Here is a 26,773-nt window from a genome sequence, read left to right as displayed (position 1 = left end):
TCAGATACTAAAGTTTGTATACTACAAAGCTACAGTCATCAAAACAGTTTGTTACTGGCACAAAAATAGAAATATAGATCAATGGAAAAGGATAGAAAGCCCAGAAATAAACCCACGCCCCTACAGTCAATTAGTCTATGACAAAGGAGGCAAGACTATACAATGGGGGAAAGACAGTCTCTTCAATAAATGGTGCTGGGAAAACTTGAGAGCTACATATAAAAAAAAGAAATTAGAATATTCTTTAGCAACATACACAAAAATCAACTCAATTGGATTCAAGACCTAAACATAAGACTGGATATTATTAAACTGTTAGAGGAAAACATATGCAGAACACTCTTTGCCATAAATCACAGCAAGATCTTTTTCGAGCCATCTCCCAGAGAAACAGAAGTAAAAACAAAAATAAACAAATGAGACTTAGTTAAACTCAAAAGCTTTTGTACAACAAAGGAAACCATAAACAAAATGAAAAGACAACCCTCAGAATGGGAGAAAATATTTGCAAATGATGTAACTGAAAAGAGATTAGTCTTCAAAACTTACAAACAGCTCATGTGGCTCAATATGAAAAAAGCAAACAACCCAATCAAAAAATGGGCAGAAGACCTAAACAGACATTTCTCCAAAGAAGACATACAGATGGCCAAGAGGAAGATGAAAAGATGCTCAACATTGCTAATTATTAGTGAAATGCAAATCAAAACTACAATGAGGTATCACCTCACACTGGTCAGAATGGCCATCATCAAAAAGTCTACAAACAATAAATGTTGGAGAGGGTGTGGAGAAAAGGGAACCCTCCTACACTGTTGGTGGGAATGTAAATTTGTACAGCCACTATGGACAACAGTATGGAGGTTCCTTAAGAAAGTAAAAATACAGCTACTGTTTGATCCAGCTATCCACTCCTGGACATATATCAGGAGAAAAACATGGTTCAAAAGGATACATGTACTCCAATATTCATTGCAGCACTGTTTACAATAGCCAAGACATGGAAGCAACCTAAATATCCATCAACAGATGAATGGATAAAGAAGATGTGGTACATATACACAGTGGAATATTACTAACCCATAATAAAGAATGAAATAATGCCATTTGCAGCAACATGGATGGACCTAAAGATGATCATACTAAATGAAGTAAATCAGAGAAAGACAAATTTCATATGATATCGCTTATATGTGGAATCTAAAAAAAAAAAAATGATACAAACGAACTTATTTACAAAACAGAACGAGAGTCACGGAGTTAGAGAATGAACTTATGGTTACCAAGGGAGATGGGTGGGGGTCAGGGATAGATTGGGAGTTTGGTATTGACATGTACACACTGCTATATTTAAAATAGATAACCAACAAGGACCTACTGCATAGCACAGGGAACTCTGCTCAATATTCTCTAATAACCTAAATGGGAAAAGAATTAAAAAAAAAAACAAAAAACACAAGTATATATATAACTGAATCACTTTGCTGTACACCTGAAACTAACAACATTGTAAATCAACTATCCTTCAATATAAAATATAAATTAAAAAATAAATAAAACAAAAACAATAAATAAAACTATAATAAATAAATAATCAAAAAAAAAGTGAAGGAATGAATCACAAAGAATAAAGGTCCTAGGAGATGAACAAAAGAGGGTCAGGACAAAGTGAAAAATAGCCAGCGAATGCAGTCATCAGAAGGGTCAAATATGGTGGTCCTTTCTATTAAACTCACTTTCTTGACAACTTTATTCACTCCCATCAGCATGACAGAGACAAGCACACTGTTAATGGCAAGTGGGATACTGATAACAGTGGCTTACTAGTTAATAAGAACGGGACAAAAACATTTTCCTACACAAATTCCTAATCCCCACAGAAATCCTAATAATTATACATTGTTTTCCCCACTTTGAAGATAGGGAAACTGGGAAGCTGAGAAATTATTTGCTCACTCACACGGATAAACATTTGTAGAAGTTGATTAATTAAATGCTTCCCATATTTCAAACTCCAGCAGAAATCTTTCCTGAAACCTAAATTCCAATTTTCAATTTCTGGATGGATGTTTCTCAAAGTTGAAAATGTTCAACAAACATATTCTTCCCTAATTTGCTTTTCCGTCTATTCTGCCCCTTCAAAGAATAATCTCTCCTCTCTCTCTACTCCCCTACACTTGCTTCCTTTCTTTTGGCATTTGCCACATTTTGCCTCTAGCTGCCCTATAGAGGTTGATACACAGTGATGTCAAGTTGACCACCTTAAATCAAATGAATGCAGGCTTCATTCCCCCATGGTGGTCCATTTTTGTACAGACACTGGGATGAGCAGTACCTGTTAGCAGAACAGTTAGGCTGGTTTCTCAAAGTTATACTTTGCCAATACATTAAAAGGGATTTTCTGTCTGCTTCTATTGTATGAAGGAATGAACTGAGGATGTGACTAATGTAGATAGTGAAAAGGACTCAGGTCACTAGATTCAGTAGAGTGCTGGAATGAGGAAACTTGATAAGTGTAGAATATATTGCAAAGGTTTCTCCTTCAAAGATTAGTTTTCCCAGATGTTTTTTGGGGAAGGTATATGCATTTAACGTTTCTGATATGTGAAAAACAGTTCTATTAATTACAGTTCTTACCTAACTGCTAGTAAGAATGCCAATTCCATATTTAAGTCTCAGCAGTGCTGGGAAAGAGTAAAATGTGGTTCATAAAATTTTCTGTTAAGATTTAAGAAATCAGTTAAAAATTAACATTATCATGGATGTTGCCTATTTGAGTTTCTTCTATAGCATATAAGCTTCTAGAGGATGGGTAAACTTGTAATACACACCTATGCTCTTGTGTGACAAGTAGAAGGTGATTGTACTGATGTGTAAAAATATAAACTTACAATGCTTCTCAGTAGATACTAGTTGAAACTGTGTGTTAAGATGAGCTATTTGTGGGAGACAACGTAGGTTTTTAAAAGAGTAGAATGTTAAGTCTAAATGAGAGGCAGGAGGTAAGAAGAAGATGAGAAGACAACGCGGTAGTTGGGAAAAAGAAATCAGAGATGTCAAAGGGGAATTAGGAACAAAGAAATGTTTCCCGACACACTTCACCTTCTCTCTCCGAATCCTTTGGGGACTGACACCCTGCTTCCCAACTCTACATGGTTCTGTTGGGGCTTCCAATCACTGTGCACTGCCGCATGGTCATAGGGATGGACGGACGTGAGCTTTGATGGGTCAAAGTTAGGCCCAAGGAGAGCCCTTCCTAGAGATTTACAGAGTTACTAGAAAAGAGAAATTCTCTTTCCCTATGATTCACCAACTGTAAGAATATGACTTAAGCTGTGAGTAGTCATATTCTCTACCAAATGGACAGTATCCCTTCTAATTAGGAAAGAGTGACACACAGAAGGAAGCTGACTTCAGAAAAGATGGCGGAATGACAAGAACTCTATTAGTTTATAGAATCAGTTTGACTAAGAATAGACACACCCCTGTTCTTCCTAGTTCCATGAGCCAATACACTCATTTTGCGAAAGCAATTTTTAGCTGGTTTTTTTTGGTCACTTGTGACCAAATATCGTAGTTAATATAGGAAACAGTTGCCAGAGGCATGACATATGTTACTGTAAAGTCAAGAGACTGAAGACAGAGAAACAGTCTCTGCTTTTGACTTTAAATCCTTACCAGTAATCTCTGAGAGTGTAATTTCATTATACTACTTGGAATAAAAGCTAGTTTTCAAGTAATCTATTAAATACCACTTAAAACTAGGGTATATTTTGAAACTTTTTCTTGACCCTTAATACCACCCCCCAACCCCCCCCCCCCCACACACACACACACACTGAACAGACTCTCTGGATAGTTTTGTTCACAAATACTGAAGTCCCAGTATTATAATCCATCTAATTTAAAGAAATGAGGGCTTCCCTGGTGGCGCAGTGGTTGAGAATCTGCCTGCCAATGCAGGGGACACAGGTTCGAGCCCTGGTCTGGGAGGATCCCACATGCCACGGAACAACTAAGTCCGTGAGCCACAACTACTGAGCCTGCGTGTCTGGAGCCCGTGCTCCGCAACAAGAGAGGCCACGATAGTGAGACGCCCGCGCACCGCGATGAAGAGTGGCCCCCGCTTGCCACAACTAGAGAAAGCCCTAGCGCAGAAACAAAGACCCAACATAGCAATCAATCAATAAATCTTTAAAGAAATGAAACCATGAGCCACATAAGAAATTTAATTTTTGTTCAATCTAAGTGTTCAGTTCAGTGACTAGGAAAAAATTTCTGACTTTAAAACATTATTTCAGAAGTAAGGTGCTTAACATAAAGCTTACATATGGGAAATGTACATTCTTAGAACCCAAAACCTCACTAAAAATTATGCTTTCTAACAGACAATATAATCGTGAATTAAATACATAGAGAGTTGAATGGCTCCAGTTGATATGTTAAGATTTGAAAAGTACCCCAAATATTGTACAAAAGATAATTCATCTAGCATGTAAGCTTCAACAATTTGGACACTAGAAATCTTATCTATTATGAGAAACAAAAATATATTAGAGAACATCTGAAGAAATTATTTTTCTCAGTTGGGATTGTCACATGGAAGGCACATCTTCTGCTCTGAGTTCTTTTGCTCCAGGTGGTGGAATTAATCACAGCATTGCTCTCTGGGGCAAAGCAAGAATCCTTTTCTCACTCTTAGGACATTTTTGCTCAAGAAATGTATTATGACTCAAAAGTAGGCTAATGTGCAAATTTAGTAATTTCTTTACATAAAATACTTTCTGGCCTGGATCTAAATCTAAATTAGTGGACACGTTATGCTTGTATTTTGTAAATGAGAGTTAATCATGACCTTCCCTTTTGTTTCTGTGACTTGAGTCAGCCTCTTGGAGTATTATAGTTTGGTATGGTGTATTTTTATTCTGACAATTAGCACCCAGATTATGCACTTTCAGTAGTAAAAACTCCATCTCAGAGCCAGAGAGCATGATTCCCATTCTTTGTTAGGTTTGTTACATGCTTTAAGAAATTATAAATTTTGATCGAGTTTTCTGATTTGAGCACTACATTACAGCAATGTACTTGTGTAAGGAGAAGGTTCCTGGGCACTAAGAGCATATATTTAAAGACATACACTGTCTGAAGCCTAAATGCTTAACTTTCTGTCAAAACATGATCTAGTTAGATCGGACATGGCTCATCCATGTCCAATCTAAAATCAGAGGAAAAAACTAGAGACAAACAACAAGCCCCCAGATTCTCTTTTCTAACAATTATTCTTGGGAATCTTTCCTGCTTTCAGTAAATGTGTCAGTGATCATTGGAGGACTACTTCCTTTTTAAACCCCTGCCTAGAAATATTCAATTTGCAAATGGCATAAGACACAGAGTGGTAGAGTTATACCAGAAGAAGAAATAAAAATGCCTCTGTGTGAAAGGCTGACTCTGCTATGTAATCAGAAAAACAGGATCCATTATTCTCTTTAATTTTTTTAAAAATGACAATAAAGTGTCACTTGCTATTTTATTAAAAATATATAATATCTTATATATATAAGTATATATAAAGATAAAGCAAATTTTATATCAGCCTTATCTCAAGAGCTAAATATTCTCAAAATAAGGTCATCTTAGCACCTTGACAATAAGGTGAAATATGATTAAATGGTGGAAAATAAATTAGCTTAGAAAATAATAAAACATTGTTCACAGTGAGTATTCAAAATGTGAAACTAGCTTAAATTAAACAAATGGCTAGTGCCAAATAATTTAGCCTTATTAGAATTGGATAAATCTATTCAGTACTAACATAAGTGCATAGAAAGTATAATGGATGAAATACTCCCAAACTATTAACTGTTTCTTTAGTTATTTCTTTGGAAGTGATTATAAATAGGGAGTTAGGGATAAAAGAGGAACTTCCCTGGTTTACCCTGTGTTTTGGGTTTTTTTGTTATTTTGCATTGTATTAAATCTTTTACATTGGAAGTTTATTACCTTATGATTTGAGTAATTATAATTTTTAACTAACATCAAACTTGAGTTACATAATTATTTCCTAATCTATTTACCAATAAATGTATACTTGTATGGAAATTCCATTTATAAATATTCTAACACTTTATTAAGTATAGTTCATCCAAAAATATGCAGGTGAAGAAATGGTTTTTAACATCTCATTATAGGCTATGTCTTCTATGTATTTTGTATTTCCCCAAGTGCCCAGTATACTGTTCTGTACATAGTGAAGACGGTAGATTAATGAACAAAAATTAAAAGTAAAAAATAACTAAGATATGTATCATGGTACACCTTAAGTTTTAGAAAAAAAGAAAAGAAATAGGTTGAGGAGGCTTTTTCAAAGGACCAACAAAAAGACCTGTTATAAAATTTTAAAGTTAATTTTTAAGGTTAAGAGAAGCTCCTGCATTCATTCATTTATTTAACAAATAATTACCGAACACACTCTGGACCAAGCATGATTCAAGATGCTAGAGATTCAATGAAGAACAAGACTAAGTTCCTGCCATCATGGAACATGCACACTGAGATAGAACGTGAAAACAGTACCAAAGATCCAAGCAGCCAAGGAAAAGGGCAACATGATGGCACGATGAGTTACTGCCTTGGGGTAGGTTTGATCAGACACATTCTGGGCCTGACCATGAAGTAAGGTAGAGCTCAGAAGTATGTGACTATGGCGTAGTGATGACTCAAGGGGGACCCTGAATGCCAGTTCCACTGAGCCCAGTATAGAAAAAGCAGAGCAGAGGGACTTCCCTGGGGGTCCAGTGTTTAAGCCTCTGGGCTTCCACTGCAGGGGGCAAGGGTTCGATCTCTGGTCAGGGAACTAAGATCCCACATGCTGTGCGGGGTGGCATCAAAAAAAAAAAAAAAAAAGAAAAAGCAGAAATACCTGAATACCTGGCCCTGGACTCCTCTCACTGAACTGATCCCCAAGTCTGCAAAGGTGACCGCTGAAATGCAGGTCTCTGTGAGAGCAAGGGAGGCAACAAGGAGATGTATATCCACATTCATGGTTCTCTGAGCTCACGGAATATCTGTTCTGCTGGTTTGCTGGGTGAGGGGTATACAGCAAAAAAAAAGAAACCTAAAGCTGAGTATCTATTTTTATTCTTGTCAGTCTTTGAACTTGGATCAGCATTTATGTTCACTCCCAGTCTCACAATTCTTCAAGACAGACAACTTTTTCATTATCTGATTTTCAACTGAAATTCTTATCATGAGACATTAACTAAAGGATATTTGTTAGCTAGGGGCATTCAAAGCTGAGGGAGGTCCAGGCCACATCAGTTTTTTTAGTCCCTAATATATTAAAAAATGAAGGGAAAAGCAGAATTATAAAAAGGTTGATATATTAAAAATATTTACGTGTAACAAACTAACCCTTTTAGCACATGCATAAACCTCATGTACATTTTGTAATTAAAATGTCAAAAGTCTAAGTTTGATGGCCTTCATTCATGTTGACCTTCACCTTTTAAGTTAGCCTCAGAACAAACGCCTGAAGCACAAGAACCCTCACTCCACTTACCAGACTTAATGCATATCCACCGATCCTCTCCTTAGTGCTTATTTTGCAAAGTATTCAGAAATGCTCTATAAGTTGTCATTTCTTATGGCCATTCTCAATAAAAGTGAAGGGTATGTTAAGTTTTGGCTCTAATAAGGAAATTCTACAAATCAAAATATTTGAAAGAAATGAATAGATACTGTACTCTTTAGACTGGTAGGTCCCAAACACAAAACCATGGACTAAGAAGTCCCTTGGAAACTTTTCTAAAAATACAGATTACCAGGCACTACCCACAGGGATTCTAGTTCAATAGATACAAGATGGAGTCCAGGCAATTCTGTCTTTTAAAAACTCTTTAGTAATTCTAATGAAAGAACAGATTTTGTAACCACTGTCTAAAACTCTTCAGTATATACTATTTTAGCTGATCTTTTATTCTATTAATATTTTGGTATATCCTTCTGGTCTTTTTTCCCCCCAAGCATAGATCTTTTGTTACATAGTCACACTAACACTGTGATTCCATTTTCTTTTCTTTTTTTTTCTTTTTTAAAGTTGAAATGCATCAGTTTTTACTATTTTAAAAATTCTAACTCATTTGATTATTTTAAATGGTGATGTATGTAAATAATCTACTTAACATATATTACATTTATAACTCAAAACAGAACAGTGTAACCAATTTGCAATAAATAATATTAACAGAGGTTGGGATATTTTAGATTAATAAAAACTGAAAACTATGCTCATTTGGAGATTCCATCATGATGTTGGTCAAATCTAAATCTCTAAAAAGCTTAACAAATGAAATGGAAGGGATAGAATTCCAACTGCTTTTCTATATTGTAGGTGAAAGAAATTTTAGAAGGACCATAAGAACTTTTAGAATGTAATTCATGAACCTGAGAAAGTGGATGATTATCTTTCATAGAAATTTGGAGGAGGATGTTTAAGGAAGTCTATGTTGAGAATAAATTTAAATACTGAAGAGGCCGTGGAAGAAATGACTAATTTTTTTTCTTTCTTAATATTATGTAAGAATTATCTATTCCATAGTTTTATAAACTATTTTTTCATTTTATTACAACCTATATAAATACAACTTGTTAAATTGAATTTCATTCCCAAACAACTAGAAAAACAACATTGTTTGTTCCAATTCATGTACTATAGTTACCAGCACTAGGATGAATAATATCTAAAAGTGAATTTGTAAACAAAATGTAAAGGCAACCTATCAAATGGGAGAAAGTATTTGTAAATCATATATCAAATAATGGATTAATACCCAAAATATATAAAGAACTCATACAACTCAATAACAGAAAAACAAACAACCTGATTAAAAAGCGGGCAGAGGATCTGAAAAGATTTTCCATACATATGGCCAACAGGTACATGAAAATGTACTCAGCATCACTAATCCTGAAGGAAACGCAAATCAAAACCATGAGATATCACCTCACACCTGTTAGAATGGCTATTACCAAAAAGACAAGAAATAACAAGTGTTGGTGAGGGTTGGAGAAAAGGGAATTCTTGTGCACTGCTGGTGGAAAAGTAAATTGGTGCAGCCACTATGGAAAATAGTATGGAGGGTCCTCACAAAATAAAAAATAGAACTACCGTATGATCCAGCAGTTCCACTTTTGGGTATTTATTTGAAGGAAACAAAAACAATAACTCAAAAAGATATCTGCACACCCATGTTGACTGCAGCACTATTGACAATAGCCAAAAGCATGGAAACAAACTAAGAGTCCATCGATGGATGAATGGATAAAGAAAACATGATTTTATATATATTACATATATATATCTCATATACGTAAGGTATATATCATATGTATACAGTTACGCCTTGAACAGCACAACTTTGAACTGCATGGGTCCACTTATACATGGAGTTTTTTCAATAAATATATTCAAACGTTTTTTGGAAATTTGAAGCAATCTGAAAAAAAACTTGCAGATGAATTGTGTAGCCTGGAAATATCCAAAAACTAAGAAAAAGTTAGGTATGTCATGAATACCCAAGTTATATGTAGACACTACTCTATTTTTATCATTTACTGCCATAAAACACACAAATCTATTACAAAAAATTAAAATTTATCAGAACTTACACACACCACACTTACAGACCATACACGGCACCATTCGCAGTTCAGAGAAATATAAACAAACATAAAGATGCAGAATTATGTCATAACTGCATAAAGTTAACTCCAGTGCATACTGTACTACTGTAATAATTTCATAGCCACCTTCTGTTGCTATTGCAGCGAGCTCCTATCGCAAGCGTCTGCTTAAAACGTCACGTGATGCTGCTCATCTCCATGCGAGAAGTTCTCTCTTCAGTAAATTGTATATCACAGTAAAAAGTGATCTCTTGCAGTTCTCACCTATTTTTCATAGTGTTTAGTGTAAACCTTGGATAGCACCACGAAACCCATACAAAGTGCCACTAGTAATGCTTCAAGTATTCCCAAGGAGAAAAGTCACGACACGACAAGAAGAAGTTGGACTGCTTGATATGTACTATAGTCTGAGGTCTGCAGCTGCAGTTGCCCACCCTTTCAAGATAAGTGAATCCAGCAATAAGGACCATTGTAAAAAAAAAAAAGAAAAGGAAATTCATGAAGATGTCACTGCAGCTATGCCAGTAGGTGCAAAATCTTTGCACTTTTAGTGAAATACTTTTTTCTCATATTGGAAATGCAGCTCTTATGTGGGTGCAGGATTGCTATAAGAAAATCATACCAATAAGACTCTAATATAATTTGAGAAAAAGCAAAGTTATTATACGACAACTCAAAGCAAAAAAAAAAAAAAAAAAAGACTCTCAAGCTGAAGAATTTAATGCCAGGAAAGGATGGTTTGATAATTCTAGAAAGAGATTTGGCTTAAAAAATGTCAATATAACAGGAGAAGCAGCTTCTACCAATCAAGAGATCAGCAGATGAGTTCCCAGATGCCATTAAGACAATCAATGTGGAGAAAGGGTATCTGCCTGAACAGGTTTTTAATGTAGACTAAAGTGCCCTACTCTGGGGGAAAATACCACAAAAGACATTTACTTATAAGGAAGGAAGAGAAGTGAACAGCAGGATTTAAGGCAGGAAGGGATAGGCTAAATCTACAGTTCTGTGCAAATGCAGTTGGGTTTGTGATCAGGACTGCCCTCATCTATAAAGCTGCTAACCTCTGAGCCTTGAACGGAAAAGATCAATACCAGCTGCCAGTCTTTTGCTTGTGCAACAAGAAATCCCGGACAATGAGAACCCTTTTTCTGGATTGGTTCCATTGATGCTTTGTCCCTAAAGTCAGCAAGCACCTTGCCAGTAAGGGGCTGCCTTTTAACGTTGTTTTGATATTAGACAATGTCCCTGGCCACCCAGAACCACAGGAGTTCAACACCAAAGGCACTCAAGTGGTCTACTTGTCCCCCAACACGTCTCTAGTTCAGCCTCTAGGTCATGGGGTCATAAGGACCTTTAAAGCTCATTACACATGGTACACTACAGAAAGGATTGTCAACACTATGGAAGAGAACCAGATAGAGAGAACATCATGAAGGTCTGGAAGGATTACACCATTGAAGGTGCCATTGTTGTTATAGAAAAAGCCGTCAAAGCCACCAAGCCCGAAACAATAAATTCCTGCTGGAGAAAACTGTGTCCAGTCCAGACGTTGTGCATGCCTTCAAAGGATTTAGGACAGAACCAATCAAAGAAACCATGAAAGAGATTGTGGATATGGCCAAAAAGATATGGATCTTAGAGGAACTGAAGAGCAAATAGACACCACGCCAGAGGAATTAACAGAAGACAACCTGATGGAGATGAGTGCTTCTGAACCAGTGCCACACACAGAAGAAGATGGAGAAAGCAGTGCCAGAAAACAAACTGATGTTAGACAATCGGGCAAAAGGGTTCCTATTATTCAAGACTGCTTTTGACTTCTCTTATGACATGCACCCCTCTATGATACTGGTACTGAAATTAAAGCTGGAGGTGGAAGAAGGATTGGTATTATAGAAAAACATATTTAGAGAAATTAAAAAGCAATAAAGTCAGACAAATCACAATGTACTTCCATAAAGTAACACTGAGTGCACCTGCCTCTTCCTCCTCCCCTTCCACCTCTTCCACCTCTGTCACCCCTGAGACAATGAAACCAACCCCTCTTCTTCCTCCTCCTCCTCAGCCCACTCGATGTGAAGATGACAAAGAACTTTTGATGCCACTTCCACTTAATGAATAGTAAATAGTCATCATGCCATACAGTTAATAAACTTATCTATTGTGTATGTGTGTGAGCATCTGCATGTGGAAATCTAATAACTGCACAGCAAGAACTGTATGAGATGTTTTTATGTCATCATTATTGTTGCCTAAGTATTCATCATGTAGAACATTGTGTGCAAGACTTGTATGCCTATCCTTATATAGGCATAAGGTGAGTGATATTTAATAAAAATGTGTTAGTTTTCTTATTTTATAACTTTGATTGCAAAGAATTACATTATAGTACACTATGCCTCGCATAGAGAAATTACCTATCAGCTTATCATCACAGGTAAGTGGGGTTTTTTAATGCAACAATGTTTCCAATACTGTATTATACATATGACCATAATATGGTATGCCATAAAAATTTTATAATGATTCATTCATTAGTGTATAGGCTAGGCTACTCAGAAGCAATTGTATTGATTACACTAGGTACTATAAAGCAATCATTTCTGCTTCTTTGTTATCAATGCATGATACACAGGTAAGATTCAAATACGAATAAGTTCAGAGGTCAATGACCCAGATTCAGTATGTCACTTCAAGATGTCAGAGACCCAGGCTCCTTCTATCCTGTTGCTCTACCGTGACCTACATTGCCCAGATAATCTCATGTCCAGGGTGACTGTGCCAGTTCTGGCCGTCATGTCCACATTCCTGCCCGCCAGAAGGTGGAAAAGGAAGAACATACCTTCTCTCAATAAGAAAACATCTTAGAAGTTGGACATACCACTTTCCCTTTCATTCCATCTATCAGAACCTAAATGTACCAGATCACTCCTAGATAACAAAGGCAGGAAAATGTAATTTTTATTTTTTGGATAGCATCTGCTCAGTTTAAAAAATCACAAATTGTATCACTATAGAAAAAGGGAAGAAAGGATATCAAGAAATAATACATAGTTTCTTCCTCAGAGGTTAAAATTCTATTGCAGTAGGTTAGGCTATATTTAGTAAGGAAATTGACAAATGAGACTGCCAGTAAAGTTTCTGGATATGCATAGAGAAAGTTCATCTTTCTTGCTGATTTTCACACTACTACTAGCTCAGGATGATATTTTCAAATATTCTTGTGTTAACTATAGCTGGAAACTGTTAGCCCCCAAAATAGCAATTTCACTTTCAAGGAATAGGAAATGAAAGGGAAAGCCTAAAGCATCAGAGTTTAGGCGATGATAATATCTTCTCAAATTCAGATTTATTTGCTTTGTTTTCTTGCTTCTTATCCATGAGCCAAAATGATAAATAAGTGAGGTACTTTTCCTAGATTCTCTTTTCAATGCCAAGTTTAATGTTAACTTTAATGGATTCTGTTAAAGGCATCTCTTTGACTCTCTGGAGGCATGTTGGGGAGACCCTGGTCTGGAGACCTAATTTCAGCAAGTCTCAAATGGGGATAACAGAAGCCAAAGACCAAGCTGAGGGTATTTAAGGTGATTCATCTTCTAAGATAATGGCAGCCAAGAATGGGAGCGATTGGCTACCACCAGAACCCAATTTTGAGCAAATAAGTTACCATGTGTGAGAAAGATTCAGGTGTAGAACCATACAGGAACAGGTACACTGATACTATTATCAGTTAATTATAAGCTCAAAATGTTTGGTTCCTACCACAAAAAAAGAGTCTCATTGGACAAGTAACATCTTAAAATTCAACGTAAATCCATTTCCTTGAACATTTTTAGGTTTCTAAGTAATTTTTTTTTTAAGTACAAAGAGGAGTAGTAGAGAAATCGGGCAGAGAGCACTTGAACCAAGTGTATGGAGTTAACATCAGCAGTAATGGAGCAGATTGATATCAACGTTCCCCAAAGAACACAATCACTGCTATGGCATTATTGGCCAGAAAAACAAGTAAATGATAATCTAGATCTCATCATGAAAAACATCAGTTTTATTCAAATATCTAGCCACATATAGTGCCCATATTCTGTAATCTCTAATAGTGTATTTTAAGTCATTAATCTTGAGTATTATAGAGATCCTGTCTCTCCTAATTACTTTTTCAGGAAGTTGTGAGTTATTCTGGGCCATTAATGCCATCCTGTTTGACATGGATTTTCTTAATCCTTGTCTACACAGAGCTGATGGAGCATCCAGATGAGACCTAAAGACTACACGATCTCCTTCTTCACTGATATCCCAGGACCCCACCTCATCCCACACAGGAATCTTGGATATCAACACGTTCCCAAGTTGATCTGACACAAAGGGAACATTTTTGGTAGTTTTAGGTCATTCATTAGTAGTAAGAATTGCTCAAGGCATATTAGAAGTCTGAATGGAGAAAATGGAGAGAAGGCTCTAGGATAAAGGGCAGAAGTGTTCTGAAGATCACTTGATTGTCATAGAAGGAGAAAGAGAAAAAGTAGTTGAAATCAAACTTGTTAACAACAGAGAAACAGAAGTAAACGTTAGCACGTTCTAAGACCACAGCATTTCAGGAGGAAAAGAGAACACTGCCCACGACCCAGGACACGACATTTACCTGAGAACCTTCCATTTCTTGTTTTTCCTTCACTGGGTTTCCTCCTCAGGTGAGATAAGGTGGAGAAGTCACAAGTGCATCTTGAGAACATGACTTTAAAGGCTTCAGCACAGACCCTTCGTTGCTCTCACACCCATGGGAAGAAGGAACTTGAAATACCCTCTTCTCTGTTGTCTCAGGAGAAATTCAGAAACAATGAGCTCCTACATGAAGATTAAACTTTGAGTTTCTTCTTCACTGTCTCCAGGGGCCCTCTCTTCCCACAGACGCCCCCAAATTCTGCTACAGCCTGGGTAACGTGGGCTACGCTGTCCTGCCCGTACCAGACCCACGTAGAGCAGACACTGTTACCTCCTCTTGGACTACGGGCTTGACTCAACTCTCCTAATATACTCGTGACCCCCCCACCCTTAACCATGGCCTCACCTTAGAATCACCTGGGGCACTTAATTAAAACAACATTGGTGTTCCCACCCAGACAAATTGACAGAATCTGTGGGGGGAGGGCACAGGTGACAAGAGTTCTTAAAACTCCACATGTGATCCTCATTGGAAGCCTGGGCTGAGAGTCACTTATCTAAGCCTTGCTTCTCAAGCTTTAATGTGCATAAAAATCACTTGGATGGATGTTAACTAGATTTGATGTGATCATTTCACAATATAAACACATATGGAATCATTATGTTGTATACCTGAAACTAATATGATGTTATATGTCAATTAAATCTCAATAAAAAATTACATGGAGATAAAAAAAAGAAAGGAAGGAAGGAAGGGAGAGGGAGAAAAGAAAAATACGAAAAGGAGAATTAGTCAGGATCTAGTCCTTCCTAGAGTTCTTAACCCTAGCCCAGAATGTGACCTGCATTGTTTGAAAAATATGACTCTTCTTAGAAGGACAAACCAATGAAAATAACATTTAGAAGAGATTTTAAGTACACATTATTTTTTTTCTCTGCTCAAGGTCTAGGTTACAATTGAAGGAGAGGAGCTAATATTTAAATTTTTTTAATTTAAAAAATAAAAAGGAATTTGATTATTATGAGGGTAAAAGACATCTTAAATGACAAAAGGATGTTCTAGGCAGTAGTAGCTGCCCTACTTGCAGAATTTTCTAGAGCAGGAACAGAGACAGAAACACAGGGATAAGGCATTCAGCTAGGCTCTTTGTAGGAGTTTTACAGCAGATAAAAAAACCCATTTAAGATCACTAATGATTCCCTTAAGTATTGAATGAAGATCCAACTTAACATGTACAGTGATGACATAAATAGAATGTTTCTTAAAAGCCAAGAAATTTCCATAGAATCCAATCATTTTTAATACGATTGAATGTTTTAATATATATCTCACCACAAATTTCAGTTGAAAAACTTTATAGTACTGTCCCTTCATGTCCAGATGCCTTCAGTTGCACTGATGTGCAGTGTGCCACTGAGACTCTGAACCATGCATTTTTCATCCAGATGTTTTAATTGCATGCAGATGCCATCGCTGACTATTAACAATGATGATTGAAGAGAGGTATTACTTTTCAGTGTGAAGGTCAGATTTAGTTTTTTTAACCTCCTTTCATTTTGGTCTCATTTCATTTTATTCTGTATTATCTTATGACAGGAAAATGAAACAAAAGGAAAAGGAAGTTTACACCCATTTTATTTTAAGTTACAGTTTATATGAGCATCAGACATGAGTGTTTTATTTAATTCTTCAGGTTGATACCTTTCTGGTTTCCTGAAATATAATACCCGTTAATCCCTGTTTGCAGACACCTTGAAATATTTATTGAATAATACAATACAGATTCTAAAACATAATCTTCTTTTATGAATACTGGCACAATTTCACCCAGCTCTGTGGAAGATTTAAGAAAAATGGTAGGGCAAGATCAGACATTGTTTACATCTCACCTCCAGCAAGATATAACTTTACTCTTGGCTGACCTTTAAGCAAAAGCAATGGTTATGTAACCAAGTAAGCTAAAAACTAAACAGGAAAAGTCACAGAGCTGGGAATGAACTACAAACTTACACTATTTGTTAAACTGAGATTTTTATCATGTGGCTCAAAGAAACACTAAAGTTTCCCAAATGGAAAAATGTGACCGATATTTTATCTTTGCTATCTGAATGTATACATAAATATGTCAGTATTTAAAGGAAGTTATCTAGGAGTCTACTATAAAATGCATTGTAGTATTTTATGTAATGTTAAGCAGTATCACTCATTGCCAGAATAAAATTTTTGAATGAATTGCATTCTATCTTCCCATAAATACTGGTTATAATTAATGTTCATGTTACATTGTTCCTAAAACATACATTCTAAGATTGTTCTTAAACAGATTTATCTTTGGAAAGTTTTAAGTATAGCCTTATCCAGGGGCAGAAGAATAACTTCTTAAAGTCTGTTTTTAGCTTTATCATTTGCAACATATAATCAAGTTAATAGTGACTACATTTTATGTTCAATAGGAAAAAAAAACAATTCTTGCCAAGGAGGAAAAAAAAAAAAAACGCAAAAGAAATGGCACAACCTGGAAATACTCTAAGATTTTGAAAGATCTTGTTTTTAGTAGTATATAAATATCTTTAGCAAATTATGGCTTCTTTTTGATGTCCCCATGATCAGAGTATGTTTAAATTTTTGCCAAAATTGAATAGTCATCTAGTATATTTTATATTTCATATGCAGTTGAATCTTTAATATATGTGTTAGTACTTTAAAAAATCTTTTAAACAATGAAGCTATAACATGAATTGTTATTAAAGAAATATGAAAAGAAAGCTGAAGAGTCAGAAGCAAAATTACATTGAAAATGTATGACTTGAATAACATGTTGGGTGCTGTGCATTTGCAGATGAACAGGACACATTGCTTATAGTCTAGTGGATGAGACACAAACAAGAAATAATCAATTAAAATACAGTGGGACGAGTAGTATAACAGGAAAAGTCATATCCTAGTACCTTGCAGGGGCACTTAAATGAGCCTTGGTAGAGGAAGGGTCACTGGAAGAAAATGTCTTGCCTGAGTAGAAGCAAAAATGAGCCAAAGGGAATATAAGCCCTCACAAAATAAATGTAACTTGGTAAGACTATCATCATGGACATCAGAAGGTGAAGGGTGAGGCTGAGGAAGAAAGCAAATCTGGAAGAGCCCTGTAACTATGTAAGGAGCTTAAAACTTCTAAAAGAATAAAAAGAAATAAACCAACAACCACACCAAAGGGTTTTTAACTGGGGGCTGACATGATTGTGTCAACTCTTTGGGGTGGTCTTTCTGGTTGCCTTTGGAGAATGAATGGAAAGAATGGAAGACTAAAATCTAGGAGAAGAGTCAAGATTGGGAGCTGTCTTAGTCAGGGTTCTCCAGAGAAACAGAACCAATAGGATATAAAGACTTACATAAAAGGAGATTAATTATAGGAACCAGTTCACAGGGATATGGAGGCCGAGAAGTCCCACAATCTGCTCCCTGCATGCTGAAGAACAAGGAAAGCTGGTGCTATAATAATTCAGTTCAATTCCAAAGGCCTGAGAACCCAAGGTAGTGAGGGGTGGGCTGGCTACTAGCGTTAAGTCCCGGAGACTAAAGGCCCAAGAACCTGGGAGGCAGGCAAAGATGGAGGTCCCAGCTCAAGAAAAGAGAGAGAACTTGCCCTTGTTTCACCTTTTTTTATTCTATTCAGGCCCTTAACAGATTGGATGATGCATCCCACGTTGGTGAGGGTGGATCTCTTTACTCAGCCTACTGAATGAAATGCTAATCTCTTCCAGAGACATCCTCACAGACATACCCAGAAATAATGTTTTATCAGCTATCTGGGATCCCTTAGCCCAGTCAAGTTGACATAAAATAAACCATCACAGGAGCCCATGTGCATTAATCCAGGTGAGAGGTTGCAACAGCACTGGGGAAGGAGAGACGATGGAGTTCCGAGCTTTAGAGGAGGTACTGGATTGAATGTACTCAGTGAGGGAAAGCAAAATAGCCATGGAATTCAGTGAAATAGGACCATGGAAAGAGGACTAGGTATAGGGAAAGATGATGATGAATGCAGTTTTAGATCTGCTGTCCATCTTTTGAAAAGCCTGGATGTGCATGTCGAATAAGCAACTGGATACATGGGGAAATCTGGATAGGCATTATGGAGTTTTGACACATAAATGAGGCAAAAAATTGACATCTTTTCCAAATACAGTTGACCCTTGAGTGACACAGGGGTCAGGGGTGCCAACACTTCCTGCAGTTGAAAATCCAAATACAACTTACGGTCATTCTCCATATCCATGGTTCTGTATCCCTGGATTCAACCACCCCTGGATCATGTAGTACTGTAGTACTTACTATTGAAAAATCCCACGTGTAAGTGAACCAGCACTATTCAAACCCATGTTTTTCAAGGGTCAACTGTACACATGTGCAACTCAAAGAATGTCACTATCTAAATGCATTACATAGAATTTTTTACTAAAGCAATAATATTCCAATCAGGAAAATAAACAATGATGTGACCATAATACCTTTTTGGGAGAAGAATTGGAAGAGTATCAATGAAATGTAAAAAAAAAAAAAAAAACAAACACGATAAGATTAGGCTGAGGATGAAATATGTAACTAGGTCCAGAATTTGTCCTTTATTAGAGACACAAGGCTTAGCAACTGTTTTGATGTTGCTCTTGTGTTTTATTTTTTTGTTTTTGTTTTTGTTTCTGGAGTCAGTTGGTCTTGGCAAGATCACTCAGCTTTTACAACATTGTAAGGCAATTTGTATTAAAAACCAGCTGTAACTATTTCCCACGGAGGAAAGATCCATAAATTACAGCTCAGGTTATTTGTCAGTTATGTAGTTTAAAAATTCTTTGGCAGATAGGATTAAATTGTGAGAATTGATCCTGAACTCCAGCTGAGGGGCTTGTGAAATTATAAAGATAATATGTTCACTACAGCATCTCCTGCTGCCCAATTTAAAGGTGATGGGTAGGAGGTCAGTGGAAAGGGAAGGCAGTTGGATGGCACTATTTGAAATATTTTAAATAAATGTTTTGTGAGAGACTAACATATTATGTAAAGGAATAATTACTATTTTTTTTTTTTTTTTTTTTGCTAAGCTGAATCTTCATCCAATCATTTGATTTATGAATGGGAGATTTCACTTACAGTCTTGGGTCTTCCAGTCAATCCAGTTTTTAGCAGAGCATTTTTTTCCATGGTATAATTTTTAATGCCTTGTCTAGTTTTCTTTTTCAAATGACTAATAAGAAAGGCTTTATTTTCTCCCTACTTTTTCCTCAACAAAGTATTCTGTGGCCTAATAATTCTCACATAGACAAACTTGCATACAACTTTCTGCAGGGATACTTAATCACTTTATGAGCATATTTGCTGCTCAGAAGCAGTGCTGAACCTCTTATATTTAGATCCCAAGGTTGTTACCCTGTAAGTCAGCTGGGTGAATCAAAACAAAATAAAAAACATGACATCTCTGGGTTTTTCTTTGGAACAGCCAAGTATCCTGAAATCAGATGGTTAATTACATACAAAAGCCACCTGTTGCTTGATTGATTTGTTCAAGAAGGATTTTAGGTATACACAAAGATACAGTGTAGCAAAATAAAAATAATATCTGACTTGTAGGAAGAATGGAAGGAAAAGAATATGAAGGAGGAGAGAAAGAAGGAACCAGGAATGAGGGCAAGACACAAGATACACGAGGTGGTATCCACTTGCAAAGGATGAACTCAAAATGTGCTCTAAGCTTGAGCCATCAAGGAGAAAACTGAATTTAATTACAAAATTGACAGTATCTATGGGGAAAAAATGAAGCATTAGTAAAGAATTCTGTCAAGTTTTGATTTGCAATCTGAGAGGAAGAGAGGGGATCCTTTAAAAAGGAATGAACAACAAGCTCCCATCGTTACAGGAGACATAGCAAGGACTTTGTCTCACTGTGTCTAATGATGTCCCTCAGAGAGCAGCTGACATATCGCCTGTGTTGTAAGACGAGCCTCACGAGTGGGAGAGAATTAGGTGTTGAATTACCAATAATGACTCCCAGGCAGGAAAGTTAAGAGCCCCAAGTATATCATTACAGTTTGTTATTTATTGAAAAATAGAAGGTAATAAAATAAATAGTACGGCGCACGGTATTTCTATGTTGTGATTTGTTTTAGAGCTTAACAAGCAGGAACGGCCAGTTAAAAATCCCTGAAATTCACCTGTGGCAGAGTGGAAAGAACACTGGATTGAAGCAAAAGCCTGAGTTTGAGCTCCAGCTTCCCTAACTTTTTTTTTTTTTTTTTAATCCAGTCTCTGTAGAGACTCTCAAACTTTGCCAAGGCTGACTATATGTCACATCCTTTCAGCGTTAGAGAAAAGTTTTCAATTAGCAATAATTGCACCTCGGATAAACCTCATTGGCTACAATACAGCCACTGTGCAAAGCTGAGCTTCACTAACTTCTGTCTGATTTTGCTGGGACAGGTCATGGATGTTCCTACTGAGACCCAGATTTCACACCTGTAAAAAGGAGTTAATAATACCTATTCAGAAGGTTTTTCTGAAGATTAAGCAAAATATTGCATATAAACAGCTTTTCACTACATTATCTGAAATACTCATTTCTTTATATTATCTACAAATGTTTTAGCTATTTTTTCAAGTATATTGAAAATTATTCTATAACTGCTCCACATGATCTTGTATCTTTATGTGAATTCACAAATAGCTACATACATAGAGACCTACTGAAAGATATTTTAATTGTTATTATAATAGTAATGCTCACAGTTATCTGAGTTCCTAGAATATGAACATCAAGCTAGTAAATGCTTGATGTGCTTCACCCTCTGCAACCTGAAAACAATATTTATAAAGCAAGGGTTATTATTCTACCCATTTTATAAGTTATGAAGTTAAAGAGATAAAGTTACTGAGCTGGGGTTAGAAATGTGAAGTTTGTCAAAGGAGAAGAGGGCAAAACTAAAAGACATTGTATGATGGAGGGGAGAAAAAAGAAATATTTAAATACAGAAAATGTCTGTTACACAACAAAATTAGACCCTTGAAAATTATTGGTACTTACTGATATCTGGTGTGCAATTCTTTTACAAGGACATATTTGAAGGTCAATTTAAAAAACTATGTTTGGTATCCAGTAAAAGTTTTCAGGTAATTTGTACAGCATCCCCGTCTTTAATGTTCAAAACTCTGGGAGCCCACACAGACCTCTAGATCTGACATCCATCACCAAGAGGGCCAGGTTCTGCACCAGAGCCTTCCGATGGCTAAGCTGAGCTTTAGGGTGACACTAAAAATCATCATACTTAGTTCCTAAATATTCATATTTTGTTGTATATATTTTGGGAAGAATCATTTCTTTTTTCCTTTCAAAACAGAAAGTTAGTTTTTAAAAGTTCCCAAATAAAAATTCATCTTTACATAAATTCACCCCTAGGTATCAGGAAGGATGCCATTTGCTTTGTTCATTTTGGGTTAAATTGTGTTCCAAGAAAGGAGACAAGTAGAAATAGAGATCTACCTTGTATTCTGTCCAGGGGTTATGGAAACCCAAAGAGACAAACAAAATAGAATGCTGAATAACTTAATAATGCTAAAAGTACTAAAGAAATGTAAGACATTATTATTTTACCTGGAACAGCAAGTAGGCTCATAAGATTATAATAGGCTAAATTAATTATATTAGTTTGCTAGGCCTGTCATAACAAAGTACCACAGACTTAAATAATAGAAATGAAATTTCTCACAATTCTGGAAGCCAGAAGTCCTAGATCAAGATGTTGCCAGGGTTGGTTTCTTCTGAGGCATCTGTTTCGGTTTGCAGATGGCTGTCTTCTCCCTGTGTCTTTACATGACCTTCTCTCTGAGCCTGTCAGTATCCCAGTCTCCTCTTCCTATAAAAAACACCAGTCATATTGGATTAGGGCCCACCCTAATGACCTCATTTCAATTTAATTGCCTTTTCAAGACCTTATTTCCAAATACAGTCACATCTTGAGATACTTGGGGTTAGAACTTCAAATATGAATTTGGCGAGAGGGGAGATATGATATAGCCTGTAACATTAATATAGTGTAAACATAGGGAAAGAATGATACCACATGTTACAGCCTAAATATTTTTAAATAAATATTAAAAATAGCATTGTAAATACTGCATAGTAAACATATGTCAATAATGACCTTAAAATTCCTGAAGAATATCAATTTGCTTTTATGTCACAGTTGTAACAGCCAGCTGCACAGGAGATTGGTTCTGTATTCCTCCCATCATCACCCAGCAATCCTTATGTGTTTATTGCTAGGAGCTGAGACTCAAAAGGGAAAGAATGTACAGACCCTAGGGACTTAATATCTAATTGCAGCAACGGTATGGATGTTTAAGACAGAAAGAAGAATAAATAGCAATACAAGTTTGCATGTCCTAAATTCCAAATGGAAGATTAGCTGTCTTCCTGATTCTGAGGTCATACCAGCCAGCTCTGTGTTGATTTCTAAAGGATTCCAAGAGAAAACTAACAGTATTTAAATATGCAGATAATTAGTGGGATAGAATTTCAAAAGAAGGAACAATAGCGATGAATCTTTTGAAGGCCCCTGATTCCAAACTACTTGCTCTTCCTTTACTTCTCAATGAGGAAGAAATAAAATGTTAAAAAATGTCCTCAATTATTTAAAAGTTCCATTATTTGGCATCCATTCAACTGAAGTTTTGCTATAATAGGGAATGATAAATAGATTAAGAGATTTTTTTTTTTCTATACTTAGTTGATGTGAACTCAGCAAATACAGTTTACAACCCAAGAGAAAACAGGGCTGTGTTATTTTGACTACCTGAATCAGCCTTAATGTCTTTTTACTCGCATGAAGATTTGGCCGAAATCAATTCCCTATTTCACTGTCAAATGTGGGAGGGAGGACGGGGAACAACTTTTGTTATGTTCTATGTGTACAGCTATTGACCAAAGTCTCTGATGGAGTAGATTAAAAAATACAAAAATATATTACTATGGTCAAAATACTAAAGTATTTGATTTTGTGGGTAGAAGAACTTAGCACTGAATTAATTTGAGTTCCTATTAGCATTTATCATAGCGAGTGAAGATAACGTCTTAGTTTTAAGCACATAGAGAGTCTGTCAAAAGAGGAATTTAGGGAAGTAGTGGTTAAATGCCCAAGCTCTGGAATCACAGTGCCTAGACAGGAAGCCCCTAACTCACAACTTGCATGTCCTTGGGCAAATTGCTCTTTTTCCCTAATGCCTTACTTTTATTATCCATAAATGAGGGTAATAATGGCATCTGCCTTACAAAATAACCACAAGGATTTAGTTACAGAACACAGGAGGAAAATGCTTAGCACAAAATTAACAATAAATGTTAGCTATTATTGGTAGCCAATAACTTAGAATATATCTAACATTTTGCTTTCTAAATAATGGTTTTCAACCTCATGAGCACATTAGAATCATCTGAGAATTTTTTTTTTTTTTAACTCTAATACCTGGCCTTATCCCTAGAGATTTTGATTAAATTGGCTTCGGGTGTGGCCCAGACATCTGTGAATTTTAAATATTCCCCAGGTAATTCCAACATGCAGTCAAAGTTGAAAAGATTTGATCCAAATAACCCACACATATGTGTAGCATCAGACAGCTCTGTCAGTATCCAACCCAGTCTCAGAGTAACTTTCTCTAAACTGTCTTCTGCGTAACACTGGTCCACCAAGATGCTCCCTAAAATAAAATACAATAAAAAGTAACTTAGAGGAGCTTCAAGATGGCGGAGGAGTAAGAAGTGCAGATCATCTTCCTACCCACAAATACATCAGAAATACATCTACATGTGCAACAACTCCTACAGAACACCTACTGAACGCTGGCAGAAGACCTCAGATTTCCCAAAAGATGCCCTCAGGCGACCTACACACAGAGGCGGGGCCAAATCCAAAGCTGAACCCCAGGAGCTGTGCGAAAAAGGAAGAGAAAGGGAAATCTCTCCCAGTAGCCTCAGGAGCAGCGGATTAAATCTCCACAATCAACTTGATGTACCCCGCATCTGTGGAATACCTGAATAGACAACCAATCATCCCAAAATTGAGGTGGTGGACTTTGTGCAATTGTCTCTGTAGAGCTTTGCTTTTACCATCTGTCCTAGGGTTCTGTCTGGCAGTTTCTTTCTTTTTTGTTTTTTTAATATAGTTTTTAGCACTTGTTATCATTGGTGGATTTGTTTTATGGTTTGGTTGCTCTCTTCTTGCTTTCTCTTTTTTTTCTATTACTTTAAAATTTTTTCTTTAATAATTAGTTTTTATTTTTTATTTTAATAACTTTTTAATTATATTATATTATATTATAGTTTATCTTCTTCTTTCTTTCTTTTTTTTCTCCCTTTTATTCTGAGCCATGTGGATGACAGGGTCTTGGTGCTCCAGCCAGGCGTCAGGGCTCTGCCTCTGAGGTGGGAGAGCCAAGTTCAGGACACTGGTCCACGAGAGACCTCCCAGCTCCACATAATATCAAACGGTGAAAATCCCACAGAGATCTCCATCTCAATGCCAAGACCCAGCTCCACTCAATGACCATCAAGCTACAATGATGGACACTCTATGCCAAACAACTAGCAAGACAGGAACACAACCCCACCCATTAGCAGAAAGGCTGCCTAAAATCATAATAAGGTCACAGACACCCCAAAAAACACCACCAGACGTGGACCTGCCGACCAGAAAGACAAAATCCAGCCTCAACCACCAGAACACAGGCACTAGTCCCCTCCACCAGGAAGCCTACACAACCCACTGAACCAACCTTAGCCATTGGGGGCAGACACCAAAAACAATGGGAACTACGAACCTGTAGCCTGTGAAAAGGAGACCCCAAACACAGTAAGTTAAGCAAAATGAGAAGACAGAGAAACACACAGCAGTTGAAGGAGCAAGGTAAAAACACACCAGACCTAACAAATGAAGAGGAAATAGGCAGTCTACCTGAAAAAGAATTCAGAATAATGAGAGTAAAGATGATCCAAAATCTTGGAAATAGAATGGAGAAAATACAAGAAACGTTTAATAAGGACCTAGAGGAACTAGAGACCAAACAAACAGTGATGAACAACACAATAAATGAAATTAAAAATTCTCTAGAAGGGATCAACAGCAGAATAACTGAGGCAGAAGAACGGATAAGTGACCTGGAAGATAAAATAGTGGAAATAACTACTGCAGAGCAGAATAAAGAAAAATGAATGAAAAGAATTGAGGACAGTCTCAGAGACCTCTGGGACAATATTAAATGCACCAACATTCGAATTACAGGGGTCCCAGAAGAAGAAGAGAAAAAGAAAGGGACTGAGAAAATATTTGAAGAGATTATAGTTGAAAACTTCCCTAATATTGGAAAGGAAATAGTTAATCAAGTCCAGGAAGCACAGAGGCTCCCATACAGGATAAATCCAAGGAGAAACACACCAAGACACATATTAACCAAACTGTCAAAAATTAAATACAAAGAAAAAATATTAAAAGCAGCAAGGGAAAAACAACAAATAACATACAAGGGAATCCCCATAAGGTTAAGAGCTGATCTTTCAGCAGAAACTCTGCAAGCCAGAAGGCAGTGGCAGGACATACTTAAAGTGATGAAGGAGAAAAACCTACAACCAAGATTAGTCTACCCAGCAAGGATCTCATTCAGATTCGATGGAGAAATTAAAACCTTTACAGACAAGCAAAAGCTGAGAGAATTCAGCACCGCCAAACCAGCTTTACAACAAATGCTAAAGGAACTTCTCTAGGCAAGAAACACAAGAGAAGGAAAAGACCTACAATAACAAACCCAAAACAATTAAGAAAATGGTAATAGGAACATACATATCAATAATTACCTTAAATGTAAATGGATTAAATGCTCCAACCAAAAGACATAGACTGGCTAAATGGATACAAAAACAAGACCCGTATTTCTGCTGTCTACAAAAGACCCACTTCAGACCTAGGGACACATACAGACTGAAAGTGAGGGGGTAGAAAAACATATTCCATGCAAATGGAAAACAAAAGAAAGCTGGAGTAGCGATTCTCATACCAGACAAAATAGACTTTAAAACAAAGACTATTACAAGAGACAAAGAAGGACACTACATAATGCTCAAGGGATCAATCCAAGACGAAGATATAACAATTGTAAATATTTATGCACCCAACAAAGGAGCACCTCAATACATAAGGCAAATACTAACAGCCATAAAAGGGGAAATTGACAGTAACACAATCATAGTAGGGGAGTTTAACACCTCACTTTCACCAATGGACAGATCATCCAAAATGAAAATAAATAAGGAAACACAAGCTTTAAATGATACATTAAACAAGATGGACTTAACTGATATTTACAGGACAGTCCATCCAAAAACAACAGGAAAAAATCTGT

At 36.5% G+C, this 26,773-nt stretch overlaps 1 non-coding gene across 1 annotated transcript; it reads right to left on the bottom strand.

Moving 5' to 3' along the window:
- Positions 1-20,635: 20,635 nt before the first annotated feature.
- Positions 20,636-20,772, bottom strand: LOC137768931 (U4 spliceosomal RNA). Its single transcript, XR_011074854.1, has one exon. It is a non-coding gene; the product is annotated as a U4 spliceosomal RNA (small nuclear RNA).
- Positions 20,773-26,773: the final 6,001 nt, after the last annotated feature.

This window comes from Eschrichtius robustus, chromosome 8, assembly GCF_028021215.1.
Source record: "Eschrichtius robustus isolate mEscRob2 chromosome 8, mEscRob2.pri, whole genome shotgun sequence".
In the NCBI taxonomy this organism is placed as follows: Eukaryota; Metazoa; Chordata; class Mammalia; order Artiodactyla; family Eschrichtiidae; genus Eschrichtius; species Eschrichtius robustus.
This window is presented reverse-complemented; position numbering and strand designations above follow the sequence as displayed.